Below are 14,740 nucleotides of genomic sequence, written 5' to 3' on the forward strand. Positions count from 1 at the left end.
AAAACATCAGAGCGCTGTGGTAGCAACAATGTCCAGATGAGCAAATCTTCCAGAGAAAGAAGAGTGCTTAGTAGAGCTGATGATTGCCAGAAGTTTTCTCTTGTGGGAGCATTCTCACATTTAGGATGCAATCTGAGGATTTGACTTGACCTACATAGAAAGATTCTAGTGGGAGAAAGAAACATCAGCAGAGCTATTGACAGTCACACGAGCTAGCATGACGTATTGAAATCTAGAAAAGGCAAAACAAAAACAAAAAACAGCCAATTTAAATCCTTGGGGCATTTGCTAGGTTCTAGACCAACACTGGAGGTTGCAAGGGAGCTGGGGAGCTGGAGTCAGAAACCTCCACTTGGCAGATTGAAATATCATGCAATTACAGAGAGCTTAAGAGACAAATTTCCACTAGAGGAAGAGCGACTGCCTAGAACACAGAGTCAGTATCCTGCTCAGGAAAACTGATGAATTTGAAGTTGTGGGAGGTGAGAGGCTAAAAACCTAAGATCAGACCTCTGAAGACAGAAGTGAATGTCCACAGCATTCAGAGCTGAGGAGACAGGCACCTGTCAGTCTCCACATCAATAGCCCAGGAGCTCCACGTCCACGAAGAAGAGAGGGAATTGCGATAGACTGGGTTTTACACAAACAGCAGCCAAACGCAGTTCTTGACTGATCAGCCACTCAAACTCAAGCAAAAAATACTATTTAAGAAGAAGATAACCCTTTACAAAGGAAATTAACATCATCTGCAGCCTCTATGGTTCTTTTATTCACAATGTTTGGCATATATTCAAAGATTATGAGACAAATGAAGAGGCAGAATAAGGTGACCAATAATCCAGAAAATAAAAATTAGAGTATGTAAGCAGATCCACAGATTGTCCAGATACGTAGTTAGCATACAAAGGCTTTTAAATACCTAATTAATATGTTAAAGAAAAATTTTAAAAGTGGATAAAAGAATGAAAAGATTGAGAATTTTGAAATCTATAAAAAGAATGAAATCAAAGAGACATTCTAGAACTGAAAATACAATATTTGAAAGTAAAATGCACTGGATACATTAAAAACTGTACACAGCAGAAGACAATTGATGAACTCATAGAAATATCAATTAAAATGTATCTACATTAAAGCACAGAAGGGAAAATATAACAAAAAGTAAGAACAAAACAGAGAATTGGAGACATGTAGAATACTGTCAAATGGACTAACATACATATAAGTAGAGTGCCAAGTGATAGGAGAGAAATGATGAGGCAGAAACAATATTTGAAATGAGAATGGCTAAGAATTATACAGAACTGATGAAAGCCATTAACCCACAGATTCAAGAACCTCAGTGAAGTCCCAGAAGGATACATACAAAGAAAACTACATCTAAAAATATTATAGTCAAACTTCTAAAGACCAAAAATAAGGAGAAAATGTAGCTAGAGGGAAAAGTTGTATTACTTTCAAAAGAATAACAAGACAACTAATAGATGATTTTTTTAAAAGAAAATGTGGAACCCTGAAGACAAGGAATGACGTTGGTAAAAAGCTGAAAGGAAAACCAATCCTAACTAAAAATTTTATACCCAAGCAAAAGCCCTTCAAAAATAAGAAATAAAGATGTTTGTAAACCAATGAAAACAGAGCATTTGTTTCTAGAAGGCCCACACTGCAAGAAATAACAAAGGATGTTTTTAACAGCAGAAAGAAAATTATCCCAGATGCAAGCACAGACATACATTAAGCAATGAAGAACGCCACCAAGGGTAAATATGTGACTGAATACACAAGAATATTTACTGGCTACTACAATGTTAATAATAATGTCTAAATCTACAATATATGTAGAAGTGAAATATATGAGAATAATAGCACAAAGTATGGGAAAAGGGTAAATGGAGTTAAAGTGTTGGAGGCTGACCCATTAGTAGGGAAGTGTGAAATTACTGAGATGGGCCGTTATAAATGAATTATTCATATTGTAATCTCTAGAGTAGCCACTAAAAAAGCACCAAGAAAATAATAATGTAGAAGACAACATGGAATAATAAAAATACTTCATTAATCTCAAACAAGGCAAGAAAGAAGGAATAAAAAAAAGTAGAACACGTTGAAAACAAAGAGTAAAACGATAAGCTTAAACCCAATTAAATCAGTACTTCATCAAATATATAGAGAATAAACACTTCAAATAGACAAAGATTGTCAGACTACATAAGAAGATTAAACCTAACTATCTGCTTTTAACAAGAGACACACTTTAAATACAAGGACACAGGGTACAAGTTAAAACATTGGAATGTACATACTACGCAAACACTAACCAAAAGAAAGTTGACTTGGTTATATTAATGTCAGCTTATGTAACACTTTCTGTATTACTAGAGGAAACTGGGACTATTTCATGATGATAAAAGGACTTCAACAGAAAGACATACCAATTTTGCCCTAGGGAAAGACAATGGGAGGAAGTCAGCACCAGGCCTGGATTTTCAGGATCAAGAGAAGGCACACAATCTTAAGAATCCCCCCTAAGAGGGGACAAGAAGTGTGGAGCAGGCATATACACAGAAAAGTTTTCAGAAAGCCTCAGAATTCCTCAGGGCTGACAGAAGATATTCCTCTCCTGAAGCCAGTCGGGAAAGACTGGAGGAAATGACTGCTTCTTCAGATGTGAAGACAGCAACGTAAGACTTCAAGGAACATGAAACATCAAGGAAACATGACACCACCAAGGGAACACAATAATTTTCCAGTAACTGACCATAAAGAAACGAAGATCTGCCATTTGGCCGATAAACAATTCAGAATAGTCGCTTTAAGAGAGCTCAATGAGCCACAAGAAAACACAGAAAGACAATTCAAGAAAATCAGGAAAACAGTAAACAAACAAAACAAGTTTAATAGAGAGACAGAAATCATTTAAAAAAAAAAGAAGAACCAAATAGAAATTCTAGAGCTGAGGAATATAATGAGTGAAACAAACAAAATGCAGTGGGAGGAGTAACAGCAGACTAGAGCAAGCAAAAGAAAGAATCTGTGAGCTCAAAGACAGGTCTTTTGAAATTATCCAGTCAGAGGAGAACAAAGGAAAAAGAATGAAAAAGAGTGAAGAAAGCCTATGTAAACTATGGGATACCATTAAGAGGAACAATCTGTGAATCACTGGAGTCCCGGAAGGAGAAGAGAGGGGGAAAGGGGAAGAAAGCTTATTTAAAGAAATAATGGCTGAGAACGTCCCAAATCTGGAGAGAGATTTGGACCAAGTTCATGAATCTTGTAGGTCCCTCAAATTTTTCAACTCAAAAGGATCTTCTCCAAGACACATTATAATAAAACTGTCTGAAATAAAAGAGAAAAAGAAAATTTTAAAAGCCGCAAGAGAAAAAAAATCCTCACATACAAGAGAATCCCCATAAGGCTGTCAGTGAATTTCTCAGGAGAAACCTCGCAGGCCAGGAGAGAGTGGGATGATATATTTAAAGGGCGGAAAGAAAAAACTGCCAACCAAGAACACTTTACCTGGCCAAGGTGTCCTTCAGAAATGGAGGAGAGTAAAAACTTCCCAGACAAACAAAAGCTGGAGGAGTTCATCACCAGTAGACCTGCATTACAAGAAATGCTAAAAGGATTTCTTCAAGCTTAAATGAAAGGACGCTAATTAAACAAGCAAAAACTCAGTGAGGATATGGAAGATTTAAACATGATTTATGAACAGGTCCTAATTGACATATACAGAACACTGCACACAACTATGACAGAACACACATCCTTTACAAGTGGACAGGGAACATTTACCAAAATAAATCAATTTGCTGGCTCATAAAGCAAGTCTCAACAATTTCAAAGACTTAAAATCATACACAGCATATTGGCTAAAGACAATGAAACAGAACTAAAAGTAAATACGGAAAGATAGTAGGAAAGCAGGCAAGTGTATGGAAATCAAACAAAAACCCACAGTGAAGATTAAATTACGAAGGAAAACATTTTGAAGGGACGATAATGGAAATATGAATATTAAAAATTGTGAGATGAAGGCAAAGTAGTGCTTGGAGAGGAATTAATGGCCCTAAATGTAAATATTAAAAGAAGACAGGAAGAAACGATTGACAACCATTATCCAAACTTCCATCTAAGAATCTAGAAGAACAGCAAATTAAAGTTGAAGAAAATAAATAACAAAGACAAGAGCAGGTATCAACGAAATAGAAAACAGATTTACAACACAGAGAATCAAAGTCAAATCATCTTATTTTAAAAATGTTAATAAAATTGAAAATCTCCTAGCAAGAATGATGAGGCAAAAAGAGAAGAAAAAATTACCACTATCATAAATGGAAAAGGAGACATCACTGAGATCCCATAAACCTCAGGAAGATGATAAAAGCTGTCATGAAACATTTTCTGCCAAGGAATTTGTAAACTTGATGATGATGATATATAGATAGATGAAATTAAAATGTCATGATCCACAGATACATAATTGCATATATAGAAAATCCAAAATAATCTACAAATAAACTCAGAATTAATAGGTGAACTTAGAAAGGTCACTGGAAACATGATCAATAAACAAAGTCTATTTCGTTTCTAAATACTATCAACAAAAATAAGAAAAAGTTTTTCAAATACTGTTTAATATAGCATCAAAAGACATCAAATATCTATAATAAATTTGTTTTTTTCAAGTGCAAGACCTCTACATCAAAAACTATAAAATACTACTGAAATAAGGAAGATGCAAGTAAAAGGAGAGATATTCCTTAATCATGGATTAGAAAAAGCACTTTTTTAAAAAAGTCAGTTCTCAAAGTGATCTCCTGATTCAATGCAAGCACAATTAAAATCCCAGCAAGTATTTTTGTGTAAGTTGACAGACGAGCCAATTCTACAATTTATTTGGAAATACAAAGAACCTAGAATAGACAAGTCAGTCTAGAGGAAGAACAGAGAAGGTGGGAGACAAACGATCAGGTAGCAAGACTTACTCTAAGCTGCAGGAATCAGGGCCATGTGCCATCTCTGCAACGATGGCTAAGCAGACCGATGCTAGAGTGAAAAATACAGAAATAGACATGCATATGCAGTCCCCTGCTTTACGAAAAAAGCCATCTGAATTCAGTGGGGAGAGGACAGATTCTTTAATACTTGGTAATGAAGCAACTGAATATCCAGATGGGAAAAGACCCATAAACTTTTATCCTACTTCAAACCATATCCAGAAATTAATTCAAGACTTATTGTAAACCTAAATGCAAATGATAAGGTTTAAAAAGAAAACATACGAACATATTTTCATCATCTTGTATAGGGAAATATTTCTTAACACAACAAAAAGCATTAACAGAAAAGAAAAACAATAAATTTGACATATTAACATTAAGAACGCCCACTCATTAAAAAAAAAAATTGAGTGAAAATTTGAAAAGCATATGTCCAAACGTGAACTCACATCCAGTCTCACAAATCAGTGACCAAAGTCTACCTAATTTTTAAAAATGGTCAAAGACTGTTAAAGGTAAATTGTAAAAGAGGATGTTCAAATAGCCAATAAGCATATGAAAAGGTTTCCAACATAGTTCTCTATCAGAAAAAAAACGCATATTAAAACCATAGTTAAATACCTTTACACCCCACCAGAATGACTAAATTAAAGACAGGAATTTGTGAGGATACAGAACAATTAGAACACTCAAAAAAAAGCAACCTATTTAGCAGTACCTGTTAAAGCTAATCATACAGGCATTTTATGACCCAGCAATAGTTCTCCTAGAGTATCTACTCAAGAGAAAGGGCTTTAACGGAGACTTCCAGGACACTAGGAGTGTCCATTCCCTTGATCAGGGAAGTTGGGGGGGGGGGGGGGTGACGTGAGTGTATAACTATGTAAAAATGTATCAAGCTGTACATGTAAGATTGGTGTACTTTACTGTGTATATATCATAGCTCAATTAAAAGAAAGAAGGATGTAAAGTGCAATCCTTTATCATAAAAGTATAATATACACATACACACATGTATAAAAAGTCTGAAAGAGTATACTTTAAAACGTTAATGTTTGGTTGACTCCAGGTGCTAAGTATGTGGGTGATCTTTACTCATTTTTAAAAGATCTGTATATTCTTGTTTTCTTGAATTCTATGAAGAACTTGAATTCCCTGTGTGATTTTCATGAAAATTTTAAAAAGAAGGCTTATAAAAGAGCTGCAATGCCATTTTCTATTCAGTCCACATCCTGCATTTGATCACTCTGAAAGGAGAACATGGACTCCGGGTCCAGGGTGCCGCCCGAGTCCTCCATAGGTACCAGAAAATTGACACTAGAATTAATGCCAAAATTCTGCTTGGTACCAGAGCTGGTTCTAAATCTCCAGCATGGCCGGTGGCTGCTGTGGGACCACAGGGCACATTGTTTGTGACCCTAGGTCCAGCTGGCGGCAGTGCAGAACAGAGATGCTCTGTGCCTCCAGCAATCCAGCCTCCCCGCTCCACACTTCCTCCATCTTCACTTTAAACACACATCCTTCAGAGCAAGGCAGAAACAACCTCAGGTGACTGGCTGGCTTCGAGGTCATGTCGTTAAGCAGGATGTCAGTTTTATGGCAAAGAACAAAGACAGCCATTTTTATTGCCACCCACGTTGGCAGCCTGTCTCCACTCCTTCTGTGTGACTCACTGTTTATTCTCCACACGGGGGATGCAATCACACTGGTGAGTTATGGCCACCTCACATTTACCAGAGCAGATAATTCTTATATCTCATAACATATTTATCTCATTTGGATCAGCAGGATTTCATAGACTTCTCAAAGCCATAAGCAATTATTTCTACATCTTTCTCTTTACAACCGACTTACTGCTAAGGGACTCCAGACAATTCTTTGACCCGTGGAATTAGAAACAGTATCCTCAGACTGGGAATTCAAACGGGGTTACATATTCTTCACATCCGAGAGGGTGAATGATCCCAAGGACTTCCAGTTCAGTTATTGAATTATGCATTTTCTGAATCATTTCAACAAGAAATCTTACACTGTAATGTACAGTTGAGCTTAAATGGAAGACCAAAATCCAAAAGTCTCATAGGAGTCAAAGAACTGTATTTATCGACTTTCTGTAAAGTACCAAAAAGCCAATGAATCAGTCCCTCTGATCTTATTAAAACATAAAATTTAGGATCTGCAATTTCTTTATACAAAATCTAGTTGCAGAACCTCATAAATCTTTGAAGAAGCCATATATTAAGTCTGTTTTTAAAGTATGTATTTATGGGGTTGTGGATTTCATTTGGAAGCAGAGCTCCTAAAGACCAGCACTGCCCTGAGCTTTTGCATAAGCCAAAAAGAGGGGAAAATCACCGCATGGAAAGGGAAAGTATGAGCTTCATGACCACTCGCTAATTTTGGATGAAATGAAGGAGGCAATAATTATCATTCCTGGGGCACCATCCTATCCAATTCGCCCCACATAGAGAGTTAAGATAAATTTAAAAGCAAAAAAAGCAGACACCCAAAGACAAATGCATCACACTCTATCAAGCCTGTAGTTAATCACTGTGGGCCCAAAAGCTACTTCATTACGGTAACTGAGAAAAACAGAGGACAATTACGCCATTTAAAAGGTTTCAATCAGAATGATGAATGGTGGTCTTTGGGTAGCTTATTAACATGTTTAGAAACTTGTTTTTTTTTTTCCCCTCGGACGAAAAAGCCTGGAAGGTCAGCATACGTCTAAAGACTTTTTGTTTGGAAATCTCTAGATGAACGGAACTGATGGGCGACCCGTTACATTAGCTCTCACAATGGCCTGGGCAGGACAAGAATTCAGAGGGAGGTGTGCCGGGGGGTTATCTCTTCGGACCCCTCATTTTACGGAAGAGGAAACCAAGATCAAACAGGGAAGTGACTGCCCGGGGTCACAGGCCACTCAGTGGCCAGGCCAGGATGTCCGCTCAGCTCCCCTGACTTGCTGCCCCTCACTCTCTCTCTGACACCTTCCTGAAGATATGCCCAGCTTCTGGTTAATTGAAATGAAGGCAATGTGCTGACTGTAAATAAGGGGCATGCTAAGGTATAAAATAAAAAGGACAAAAGAGACACAAAGCTACAAAGTATCCTTTTAAGCCAAAGGTATGTGTTATGTCTTCCACCCGGAATTTGAGGGCTCAGGAAAACGACGCCTTCAAAAGTTCAAAACACTGCTTTTCTTCTCTCTTTTCTTACCTTTTTCCTGTGTCTTTGAAAAAGATGATAGGGTGACATACTCACAATTTTTACTTTAAACACATCATGAAAACTTCATGAAAGGAAGCTAAATGGAAACCTTTAAGCTCCCATTTAATAGATGTCTTACACGGTGCTGTAACTGTCAGTCGAAGGCTGCTCTTCACCAAAATCGCTCCGTGCATGTGAATATTCAGCCTCATGAATCAAAAGGCAGTAAACGGTCTTCATTTCAGCAGAGTGAGGAGACAGTGAGTTTATTTGCACTCATCCTGAAATTGATTTCACGTGAAAACCACATTTCTGGGGCTTCACCTTTTCCAGCAATCTTTCATTCGACCAACACTCAGCACCTGGTAAGGATCGGGAACCATATGAGTTTCCTACTTCTGCTGTAACAAATTACCGTAAACTCAGTGACTTAAAAAAAACAATTTATCCTCTTCCAGCTCTGGAGGCCAGAACTCTAAAATCCAGGCGTCCACAGGGCTGCCTTCCTCTTGCAGGCTCTGGGGGAGAATCTGTTTCCTTGTCTTTTCCAGCTTCTAGAGGCACCTGCGTTCCTTGGCTCATGGCCCCTCCTCCATCTTCAAAGCTCATCCCTCCAACCTGGAGTAGCTTTGGTTCCGTCATCACATCTCCTATTTCTGCCTTTGACCTTCCTGCCTCCCTCCTGTCAGGACCCTGTGACTACAGTGGGCCCACCCAGGTAATCCAGGAGAATCTCCCCATCTCCAGATAGTTAATTTAATCCCATCTGGAAAGTCCCTTTCACTAGATAAGTACTTACAGATTTCAGGGATAAGGGCGTGGACATGTCTATGGAGCCATTATTCTGTCCACAGATGCAGCATCTGGTGCTGGAGGTTCATGTCCTTCTAGGAGGTGGTGACAGGCAGGTAAACTGACACATTGCCATGTGGCCATGAGTAAAATGTGCTCAAAGAATCCATAAAAGAGAGGTACCCTGCACACGGGGGCCGAGGGGAGACTCAAACTGCATCTCAAATAGACCTTTATTGCACGGGCCCTCTGCCAACAAGAGCCCCCTCCTGCTGAACAATGCGGCCGCGGCCGTCTCCTGGGGCTCGCTTCTCTTTTCTTTCTCAAAGGGTACAACTGTCAGATTAAGTTGAGCACAGCAAAATCAAGAAATAGGCATCCCTCACGGGTACCCTTGTCAGGAGAATAGAAGCGCCTCCAAGGGCATGATCTTATCTATACGTCTATCTACACGTCAATCTGAAGCCATTATCTGCATGTATCTGCAAGGCAGCAGAAAGAGAAACTTAATGGGATCCAGTATGCCTGGAAGTCATGGTAATGTGTTTTCATTTTCAAAATGGCCTCACTCCGACTCTCGTAATTAACGATGACAGTGCCGAACAGATGAAAATCCAATTCAGAGACCTTCCCAACATGGGGGCCTCCGCGCTCATGAGGACTAAACTGATGCAACCAGAACGAACAATTAATTACCCAGGCCTCAGGCAATTACACAACAGTGTCAGTGGAAAATTAGGATGGAGACAGGAGAAAATGAAGTCGATATTGAAGCGAGCCGTTGGATACAAGGCCAATGTAACGACCTGAACCGTCAGATGACACGGCAAAGCCTTCCTTCTCAGGAGTGACTTTGAGTCCAGGGAGGTGCAGCTGAGCGGATGCAGGGACTGTGAACTCCCAGGTAGCCAGGGCATCCAGGCCTCAGCACCTCCCTCCCGCCGCCTCCTCCCACTTGGAGGTTACACACACATGCGCTCTCCAAGGGGACGCACCCTTGCTAAAACTAAACCTGTGTCCCTCCATTGTGTGCCCTGAACTGCTCACCGTCACAGACACCAGACACTGATAGACTCGGCCCAGCAGTCCTCTAGATGGCTTGTTCCAGAAACCAGACTATTCCAGGGCACGCTCTGGACTTTACACCACACCCCACGGATGGACTCTGTTGGGAAATTCTAATTCGGGTCCGAAATAATCAGCAGCACACGTTGTGATGAGTTGCCAGGGACTGGCAGGCGTTTCATTTCTTAACTCGGCGTGGTGATCCGCCTAGATGCAAAGTCAGGACTCCCTATTTTGGAATTCCAGGACGAGCCTCCTTGATTACTTTCTGTACACGGTCGTCAACCTACTGAAGTTTGAAAGCTCCTGGCTTGGAGACCTGGGGCTCACGAACGTGTATGGGCTGGGCCATGTCTAGAGAAAATATCCAGCCAAGCAGCAAGCCCACGCTTTTTGGTTTCTTTTCATTAAGCAAAGTAAATTGCAGTTCAGAATTTGTTTCTGCAAGCGATTTTGTAAAGCTAGAATTCTTGTCTCAAAATTCACAAGTTCAGAAGATGCCTTAAAACGTCTCTTTGTTAAATGCTGTCACCAAGACACGAGTGAACAGGAAAAACTCACCCCTGACCCAAACTGAGCTCGTGAGGCATAAATAGCAGTATCAGGGGGCATCTGCAGGGGCAAGAGAAACACCCTAAAGGCCAGTCCCATGGTTCTGGGGAGGTCACCATGGGGACCACCAGTTTTCAGAGGGAAATAAGCTCACATAAGGGCTCATGCGTTGGCTGGATCCAAACTGCCTGAGGTACGAATCACCATAAAACAGACAGCAGGGAGTAAGAGTCATAAAGAGCCACCTACCCAAGGACGTTCAGTGTCAAACAGGCTCTTCCACAGGCCTGCTCTGAGGCATCACCCAACACCCAGACAAGGAAATCTGAGCCAGGAGAAAGGAGTGATGCCCCCAGGGAGGAGTGACAGCTGAGACATAGCAGCAGCCACTTTCTCACCCAGGTCTCTGATTTCCAAGCCCAGCTCTCTCCACCTTGGCCAACATATACACCAGCATCACGGTCACTGTAAGTGAGAAAGCAGGAAGCACAAAGGGTGCGGTCTGCGATGGTCATCTGACCCCATGGGACTCACATTGCTCTTGTGGGTCCTTATGCAGCTCCTCCCCTAAGCCTTGTCCAGTTACAAAGCCCTGGCCCCACTGGGACAAGTAGCAGAAATTCAAGTCCCGTGCCGCTGGGGTCTCACCTCAAGGGTGATACCCTGCTTCTAGAATGCCTACTCAGGACATGCATTCCAGGTTGATGCAAACTTGCATTGGAATTAAAACTCCTACATGCCTCCAGAAACCCCAGGGAAACTGCAGAAGGGTACAGCGGGGTGCGGATGCATTGGAAGGGGTGGGAAGGACAGTGACCTCTGCCAATTCCTCTCAGCTTTGGCTGGCCATTGAGCCGTGGAGCCCAGCTGGGCATCCTAAACTCACCCCCAACTCACCTTCTCAGTCATTGATTTGAAGCCCTTGCACAAGGCCAGGCTAGAAGAAGTGCCAGAACCAGACTTTTCCCAAGATGAGTCTCTGCCCTGCCAGCAGCTGACTCTCTCCACCTCAAAGTAGGTTTCCCCATGGAGGGCCGCCTCTGCCCACGGGTCTCAGTCATGACCCCGCAACAATCTAAGATGGTTTCATACAGTGAACCTCAGCGGGGAGGGAGATGTGGTCTTTATTCCCTTCTCTCCGGGGGTCTCCTTGGCTCTGATGCAACCTGCCGATCCCCAATCGCCATCTCCTCCACGACCTTTGAGGTCTGGGATCGGGGTGGATCACTTGGACAAACCTCACAGCCCCATCCCCATCATGCTTCCAACCCACCTCATTGCCCTCCTGCTGGCTCCTGCAATAAAGCAACTACAGACGGATACCAAGGTCGGCCATGGGAGGTCATCCCCAGGAGCTGGTTTTTCAACCTTTCGGAACAAACAGGCCATTTCTAGGAGGGAAGCACCACTGTGCACCTCGGATATCCACAGTCAACCACTTACCCTCTGCACGGGGCCGTTCCATTAAGCCTAATTGCCTCGCACAGATGCAAATGTTCCAAGCTGAGAACAAATGAGTTGCAATGTAGCTGTGTTTGTTTTTTCTTTTACCTCCCTTATCTGGAGAGTTTAAGGAGGTGTCCCAAGACTATGGCGCCGAGCAGACTCCCTGGGGTAAGGAGGCCAGGTAGGGGTGCCTTGGGAAAGCCTGGTGAAGCATCCACAGATCCAGAGAACCACAGCAGGTGCACATCTGAGGTTGGGGGAGAGGGAAGAAGGGAAAAGATGACTCATTATGCAGGAACTAGCAGGAAACAGGTCTTGCCTCTTAAGGATGATAATAAGGAATTTTATTCTGAATCCACCTCCTCTTGGGGCACTCAGCTTTCCAAGCTGGGATGGTGACAGATTTAGCATTCTGGGAGTCCCTGCAGAGATGATGAGTGGACAGTGAAGAGAGAACAGTCTCTGGGTGGCAGGGACCAGGCACTTTATCCAGCATCATCTCCCAGGTGGACAGCAGAGGGGGCAGTGAGCAGACCCAGCAAAGGAGAGTCCCAGAGATTTAAAGGGATACATTTAGAAGAAAAAACAAACAAAATACTAGTTTGAAAGAGGAAGGAAACAAAAGAGGATGAAGAACATCCAGCCAGTTGCAAACCAGGTTGTAGAAACTCAGATGTGCAAGACATAGCAATTAAAACACTGAGGCCCCACCCTGCACCACCCATCACGTGAGGCTGGTTGGAAATTCTACGTTAGTCAATTGCTGGGGTCTTTTTCTTTTAACCAAACCCCTGTTGTTAGGGTTCCAGAAAAAATTCATCAGCACCTGGCATGGCAGGTATCTTAGTTTCCTAGGGCTGCTGTAACAAAGTACCACAAACTGGGTGACTTAACAGAAATTTATCCTCTCACAGTTCTGGAGGCCAGAAGCCCAAAATCAAGGTGTGAGCACGGCCGCGCTCCCTCTGGAGGCTGTGAGGGAGGAGTCTTCCCGCCTCTTTGTGGTTCCAGGCCTTCCTGGGCTGTGGACACATCGCTGCAGTCTCTCCTCCGTCATCACAGGGGCTTCTCCCCTGTGCGTTGTTTCTCTGCATGTCTTCTTCTCTTCTTGTAAGGACAACAGGAATTGGATTCAGGGCCCACCCTAATGCAGATGACCTCATCTTAGCTAATTACATCCGCAAAGACCTTATTTCCAAATAAGGGCACATTCTGCCTCCCGGGGGCTGAGCACAGTTTGGGGGACACACTTCAACTCACCACAGCAGTGCAGCAGGAGCTCTGGTCTCTGTCCTCTAGGGCAGCCCTGACAGGCCCATCCTTCTCAGCGTCTGGGCCCCGTCAAGGCCAGTGGCTCCTGTTGCTCCCATGTTACTGGAATACAGGAATCTTCTGAAAGGCCAGGGACACCAGCCTTTCTCCCAAGAAGCACCCAAAGCCATCCGTCTCTGCACCTTCACACCTCCATGCAGTGCTCCCAGGGGCCACAGCCAGGCCACCCTTCCCAGGAGCCCTCCACCTGTCCCCTCTAGCTCAGGGCACCTCATGGGCTGATCTGGAAGACAATCCTCTCCCTCCCACAAACCCTTCCCCTTCATTTGGCCTGAACCCAGACCAAAGACCAGAAAGCTTCCAGGCTTCCTTGATCTTGCCTCCCACCACACCCCCCGCCACCCCCTTCCACCCCTGCCAAGGTGGACAGTGTGGAGCCAGACTGTTACCTGTCTGGAGAAACGGGCCAGGGATGCAGGAGCAAGGGGAAAAGGGAGATCAATACCTCAGAACATCATTGAGCTGCGCATTTTCCCTTTGGGGTGCCTCATTCCCCAAGATCTCCGTAGAGACAGAGAGGGGCAAGGAAAACAGGCAGCTGAGGTGGAGGAATCATGAAGGTCCTTCTCCTCAGTCAGCACTGACTGTGACTATGAGTGCCCGCGGGCCCTTAAAGGGCCTTGCCCCAAACTGCAAACCCAACCATGTCATCCATTAGCTGGCAAAAGTCACATTCTGGTATAACACATTGAAATTAGTTTACTGAGTTTGAAGAAAGTGATAATTCAATCTATATGCTTCTCAAAACCTGCCTAAGCTTCCAGTTTTCTTTTATTTTGTCAAACTTGAAGTTTTGTCATTCAAATGTTGCTTAAACTTGAGAAGACTCCCAAAAACTAAAAATATATCAATTTAGTGATTTAATTTAATCTAGAATGTGCCAGCTTTTTATATATAAAGAAAACATAAAATTTACTAGCAACAAAAGATTTTAGAAATATTTTACCAGGGGCTGGCCCAGTGGCGCAGTGGTTAAGTTCGCATGTTCCGCTTCTTGGCGGCCTGGGGTTTGCTGGTTTGGATCCCAGATGCGGACATGGCACTGCTTGACAAAAGCCATGCTGTAGTAGGCATCCTGTGTATAAAGTAGAGGAAGATGGGCATGGATGTTAGCTCAGGATCGGTCTTCCTCAGCAAAAAGAGGAGGATTGGCAGTAGTTAGCTCAGGGCTAATCTTCCTCAAAAGAAAAAAAAAAGAAAAGAAATATTTTCCCAGAAGTACCCCTTCGATAAATGTAGATACACATGAATGCACACACATGCACATGCACACACACATCAACTGAAAAAATAGCTGATCTAGAGAATTTAGGTTTCAAAAATTAAAAAACAAAATGAACAAA

At 42.5% G+C, this 14,740-nt stretch overlaps 1 long non-coding RNA gene across 1 annotated transcript in view; it reads right to left on the reverse strand.

Annotated features, from left to right (window-relative positions):
- Positions 1-14,474, reverse strand: part of LOC139074014 (uncharacterized) — a 40,783-nt gene extending 26,309 nt beyond the window's left edge. Inside the window, exons 1-3 of the long non-coding RNA XR_011523295.1 lie at positions 14,344-14,474; positions 13,326-13,439; positions 12,063-12,312 (exon numbers count right to left, since the gene is read on the reverse strand). This is a non-coding gene — a long non-coding RNA (uncharacterized lncRNA). The remainder of the gene's footprint in view (positions 1-12,062; positions 12,313-13,325; positions 13,440-14,343) is intronic.
- Between the last annotated feature and the right edge of the window lie 266 nt (positions 14,475-14,740).

The sequence above is a fragment of the Equus przewalskii genome, chromosome 1 (assembly GCF_037783145.1).
Source record: "Equus przewalskii isolate Varuska chromosome 1, EquPr2, whole genome shotgun sequence".
Lineage (NCBI taxonomy): Eukaryota > Metazoa > Chordata > Mammalia > Perissodactyla > Equidae > Equus > Equus przewalskii.